The 6,000-nt window shown below is 47.4% G+C and overlaps 1 pseudogene across 1 annotated transcript in view; it reads left to right on the forward strand.

Moving 5' to 3' along the window:
- LOC308512499 (centriole and centriolar satellite protein OFD1-like) overlaps positions 1-3,733 on the forward strand; it is a 76,839-nt pseudogene extending 73,106 nt beyond the window's left edge. The window contains exon 19 of the transcript in view: positions 3,674-3,733. The product of the transcript in view is annotated as a centriole and centriolar satellite protein OFD1-like (transcript). The remainder of the gene's footprint in view (positions 1-3,673) is intronic.
- The last annotated feature ends 2,267 nt before the right edge of the window (positions 3,734-6,000 follow it).

The following is a 6,000-nucleotide window of genomic DNA, read 5'->3' on the forward strand; positions in this document are numbered from 1 at the left end:
TTGCTGGCTTGTTGGTGATAAACTAACTTACCTTTTTTTATCTGTGAAGCTTCTTATTTCCCCTTCAATTTTGAATGATAGTCTTGCTGGATAGAGTATTCTTGGATTCATTCCTTTGCTTTGCATCACTGTGTAAATTTCCGTCCATTCTTTTCTGGCCTGATGTATTTAGTTGAGAAATCATATGATAATCTAATGGGAGATTCCGTGTATGTAATTTTCCATCTCTCTCTTGCAGCCATTAAGATTCTCTCTTTGTCCTGAACATTTGCCATCGTAATTATGATGCGTCTTGATGTGGGTCTTTTAAGGTCACCTTGTTTGGGACTCTCTGTGCTTGTGTGACTTTTTTTTCTTCCCCACCTCAGGGAAATTTTCTGATGTTATTTCTTCAAATAGGTTTTCTAAGTCTTGTTCCTCTTTCTGTTGTTCTGGCACCCCTATTATTCGCATGTTGTTTCGTTTCATGTTGTTCCATAGCTCCCTTAGGCTCTCCTCCTGTCTTTTAATTTTTTTTCGCCAATTGCAATTCAGTTTGGGAGTTTTGCTTCCCTGTCTTCTAATTCGCTAATTCGGTCCTCCGCTTCTTCTAGTCTACTGTTGAAACTTTCAATGGTGTTTTTTATTGCAGCTATATCACTCTTCATTTCTTCTTGGTTCTTACATAATTTATTGATTTTTTTCATCTGTTTCTTCTTGCTTCTTGCATAAGTTGTTGAGTTTTTCCTCCATCCCGTTTATGCACTCTAGGACCCTTAATCTGAATTCTTTTTCTGTCATGCATGCCTCGGTTTCACTTAGCGGCTTTTCTGGCGAGTCCTCCTTCTCTTTCTTTCGGGGGTTTCTTTGTGTACCCATGTTTGATCTCACCGACATATCTAGATGTTGAGTCATTCAGCGACTGCTCCTTGGGTGGCAGTGGCTCCTCGGGCTGCGGTTGCTCCTCTGGCGGTTATTGTAGCAGCTGCTCCTTAGTTGGCAGGAGCTCCCTTGATGGGTGCTGGTCACTACTGTGGTGGCTTCTCTGGCTGGTGGGGGGAGGCTTTACACACAGAATCTGTTCCTGAGACAGAGGATGTGCTGATCACGAAGCTGCTGTTCCTTGGTTGGGGCCGGCTACACACGCAGCTGCTACTCCTTGACCTGGGGCGGACTGCTCACGTGGCTACTGATCCTTGATTGGGGTCTGGCTGCATGCTGCTGTTGTTCCTCTGTGGTGGGCTGCTTGTGGGGCTACTGCTCCTAGTATCGGCTGCTGCTCATCGGACAGGTGCAGGCTGTTGTGGCTCTGCTCCTCCGGTGCATGCTGTGTAGAGCTGCCACTCACCAGATGTGGCCGGTCTGCTCATGTGGTTGCTGTTTCTCGGACCAGGTTGGGCTGCCACTGCTCCTCAAATGGGGCCGGGCCACTTGCAGAACTGCTGCTCCTCGGATGGGCACACAGCTGCTGTTCCTTGGATTGGGCAGGCTGCTTGTGCGGCTGCTGCTGCTTGGACAAGGGCAAGATGCTTGTTCAGCTGCTGCTCTTTGGACAGGTCAGACTGCTCATGTGGTAGCTGCTCTTCGGACGGGGAAGTGGGCTGCTCAAACAGCTGCTGCTCCTTGGATAGGGGCAGGCCACATGAGGCTGCCTCTCTTTGGCTCGACGCAGGCTGCTCACGGGGCTAATGCTCCCTGGACAAGAGTGCACCGCTCACATGTCTTTTGCTCACGTGGTTGAAAAAATAATGTGTACAGAAGTAGGAAATAAAGGAACAAACAAACAAAAAAAAAGGAGAACAAAGAAAGAAGAAAGAAAAAAAAGCAACAAACAAAAAGGGGAAAACGAAAAAGAAAAAAAAAGCTAACAAAATAATAAATAAAATTGAAAATTGAAATGTCATTCCTTTGGCTGGCTTAAGATCCCAGTTCTGGAATGTCTGTGATCTGATATTTTCAAAATCATTTTTTTAAGAGTTTCAGAGAAATCAAAATCTACACTAATAAAAGAGAAAAATGGAAATTGGCGTATGGCGCTACCCTTTTCATTGGCTAATCAGGGCTATATGCAAATTAACTGCCAATTGAGATGGCAGTTAACGGCCAACAAAGATGGCGGCTAATTTGCATATGTAGGCACAATGCAGGGATGAGAAACGGAAAGCAGGAAGAAGCCCCCTGCCACTGACAGTGATCGGAAGCCTAGGGGGGAGCTAAGAGGTGGGCCGCCTTTGCCCTGCCCCCCAGCCATGATCAGAGAATCAGGCGCCTTTGCCGCCCTGGCCAGTGATAGCAGGAAGTAGGGGTGGAGCCAGCAATGGGAGCTGGGGACAGTCGAAGCTGGCAGTCCCGGGAGCTAGGGGTCCCTTGCCTGTGCCTAAAGCGGAGCCCACGATCGCGGGGCCACTGCAACTGCGGGTCCCCGCTGCCTGGGCCGGAAGCCTCAGCCAGAGGTGTTAGGCCGGGGCAGGGGCGGAGCCTGCCACCACGGGGAGCTCGGGATCCCCTGCCCAGGCCTAATGCTTTGGCCAGAGGCGTTGGCCTGGGCAGGGGCAGAGTGGGAGATCGCAGGGAGCTGGGAGTCCCCTGCCCAGGCCTAATGCCTTGGCCACAGGCGTTAGGCCTGGGCAGGGGCAGAGCCTGCAACCGTGGGAGCTGGGGGTCCGCTTCCCAGGCCTAATGCCTCGGCCAGAGGTGTTAGGCCTGGGCAGGGGCAGAGTGGGAGATTGCGGGAAGCTGGGAGTCCTCTGCCCAGGCCTAATGCCTCAGCCAGAGGAGTTAGGCCTGGGCAAGGGCGGAGCCTGCAACCGCGGGAGCTGGGGATCCCCTGCCCAGGCCTGACACCTCTGCCGGAGGCCTCAGGCCTGGTCAAGGGGCCGATCTGGTGATTGGTGATCGGAGGGTGATGAGGGTCAACTCCTCTGGCTGAGGCATCAGGCCTGAGCGGAGGCTGGGGGTCCCCTGCCCAAGCCTGATGCCTAGGCCACAGGCATCAAGCCTGGGTGGGGGGCGGAGCCGGGGATTGGAGGGATATGATGGTCCCCTTGCCCAGGCCTGAAGCCTGGGTCAGAGGCGTCAGGCTTGGGCGGGGGGTGGAGCAAGCGATCAGAGGGAGATGGGGGTCCCCTGCCCAGGCATGATTCCTGGGCCAGAGGCCTCAGGCCGGGGCGTGGGTCAGAGCCAGTGATCGGGGGGAGGTGGGGGTCCCCTGTCCAAGCCTGACACCTCTGGCGGAGGCGTCAGGCCTGGGCAAGGGGCCGATCAGGCGATCAGAGGGTGATGGGGGTCTACGCCTCTGGCCGAGGCATCAGGCCTGGGCAAGGGGTAGAGCCAGCAATCGGAGGGGTCTGGGGGTCCCCTGCCCAGGCCTGACGCCTGGGCCAAAGGCATCAGGCCTGGGCTAGGGGCAGAACCAGTGGTGGGGGGAAATGAGGGTCCCCTGCCCAGGCCTGACGCCTCTGTCAGAGGCGTCAGGCCTGGGCAAGGGGCCGATCCTGCGATTGGAGGGTGATGGGGGTCAACGCCTGAGGGCTCCCAGTATGTGAGAGGGGGCAGGCTGGGCTGAGGGACACTCCCCCCACACACACACCCAGTGCACGAATTTTGTGCACCGGGCCCCTAGTTGTTTAATAAAATTAATACATTAATACACCTCTAATTTCAAAATTATTCTTTCTCCTCTTTTCAGAGCTCAATAAAGAGTGTCAGAGAAGACTCACAAGTGGACAAGCTGCTCCCTAGTGATAAAGATTAAAGGTATGCTTTCCCCAACATCGTGTTCTTATGCAAATCATTTATCATATTGCTGACTTTGTTAGCCCAAGGGCACTGTTCATATGTTGAGGTCTGCCTTTAAGAAACTATTGAATTAATCAAAATTACTGACTGCCAAAAGAATCTTTTACATTTTGAAGTTATGATATGGCTACTGATTAGGAAAGGAATGAGAGCATTAGAAAGGTCCCCTAATGAACTGACAAGAATTTAACAAATTTTTAAAATTTTTGTCTTTCTCTAATTCAGTTTCACAGGCCTGTCTCATGAAGAACCAGATGACTTCTGGTAACCACCTATGCTGCCCAGCTTTTTTCTCATGTAACACGATGTAATAAATACAATTCTCAATAAAAAATGTTTGTTTAATACAGGGTGGTTTCTTTTTCATCATTTCATTTGGTACTCTAGTGTATAAAATTAAAAATAATCAGAATTTCTCATACTTAAACCTTTCATTACACTAGAATGAGCTGTTACGTGTTTTTTTCCTCCATTTTTGTGTTAGATATTTCTTTGAAAATCATGTTATTGGTCAAATTTCAGGACTGCATTTTGGTCGTTTCTTCTGTGTTCCTTGCTCTCCAGAGTTGGGCTATTGCCTGACAAACCAGAGGCCATCTTCCCCAGCACCATCCTTCTGATTTGTCGCTCAAAATAAAGACAAAGGTTTTTCATTCTAGGTGCCAGAAATAGCATAGTACACTGGGCTTTATTTCTGACATCTTTGTCTTGAGAATGAACCCAAACCCTGAGAAGAAAAGGTAACAGTTACTGAGCACTTACTGTGTGTCAGGTATTCTTTAAACTTGTACCTGTATTAACTCACTTAGTGCTCATATCAGCCATATGAAGTGTGACTGCCTGCATTTTATAGACTAGGGAACGTGGGACACAGAGGTTAGAGACTTGACCAAGGTCTTGTGACCATCCAGTTGTGCAGCCAGGACCCAGGTGTCTAGACCAGCATAGCTGCCTCTAGCCTGGGCTGTGCTGGAGCTGCTTCTATGGAATACCTCCCAGGACTGGGAATGGCTCAGCCCCTAGAAGCTCTTCCAGAATGGCCTTTAGAAAATGCATTTCACCCAAATCCAGCCTAACACAGGAAGGATTTATCTGGTCAGTCCTTCCATGAAAATCCTGGAGTGGATCATCTTCCTTTACAAATACAAGCTAAGCTGAATTGTTTTTGCCATTAATACTTGTCTAGCCCTTGAGTTCTACAACAAAATGATAAGGGTTTTTAGTGTTATTCTTTAGGATTTAAGAAATTTATCTTTGAAGTATTTTTAATCCTTGACAATGTTTTTCATTTCTTAGTTTTTTTAATTTTAGAGACCGGGACAGAGAGAAACATCAATTTGGTTGCCTCCCCTACGTGCCTGACCAGGGATCAAATCTGCAACCTGGGTATGTGCCCTGACAAGAAATCAAACCTGTGAACTTTTGGTGCACTCCAACCAATTGAGCCACACCAGCCAGGGCTTTTGAAGAATATTTTGGAAAGTAATTGAAAGAATTTATGCACTTTTTTTTTTGTCACACTTAGCATAAGCAAAACATTTACTCATGTTGCCACCAAGAATTTGACATCTCTTGCAACAGCTCTTAGATAACATTATTTTTCTTCCAGCTTTATTGAGATAAAATTGACAGAAGATTGTGAGTTTAAGGTAAGGTATATAATGTGTTCATTTGGCACACTACTGCAAAATGTTTGCCACCATGGCATTCAATGACACCTGCATCATGTCATATAATTATCAAATATTTGTGGTGAGAACATTTAAGACCTACTCTCATCAATATTCAATTATACAACATAGCATTATAACTATAGTTACTATAACACATAATAGATTTCCCAATCTTACTCATTCCCTAACAGGGAGTATATGCTTTTTGGCCAACATCTCTTTTTGCCCACTACTCAGCCTCTGGTAAACCCTTACTTTAGTCTCTGTTTATATGAGTTCTTTTTAAGATTCCACATATAGAGATTTAGCATTTGTCTCTGTAATTTATTCACTTAGCATACGAATCATCCATGTTGTTGCATATGCGAGGATTTCCATGTCTTCTCATGGCTGTGTTTCTAGGAATTTATCCAGGATGTTCAATTGTTGGCCTATAATTGTTCATAGTAGTCTCTTACACACACCCACACATATTTTTCTCCATTCATCCCTTATAGACACTAGGCACTTAGATTGTTTCTATATCTTGGCTATTGTGATTAATGCTGCA

This window comes from Myotis nattereri, assembly GCF_964212035.1.
Source record: "Myotis nattereri genome assembly, chromosome: Y".
Taxonomy (NCBI): Eukaryota; Metazoa; Chordata; class Mammalia; order Chiroptera; family Vespertilionidae; genus Myotis; species Myotis nattereri.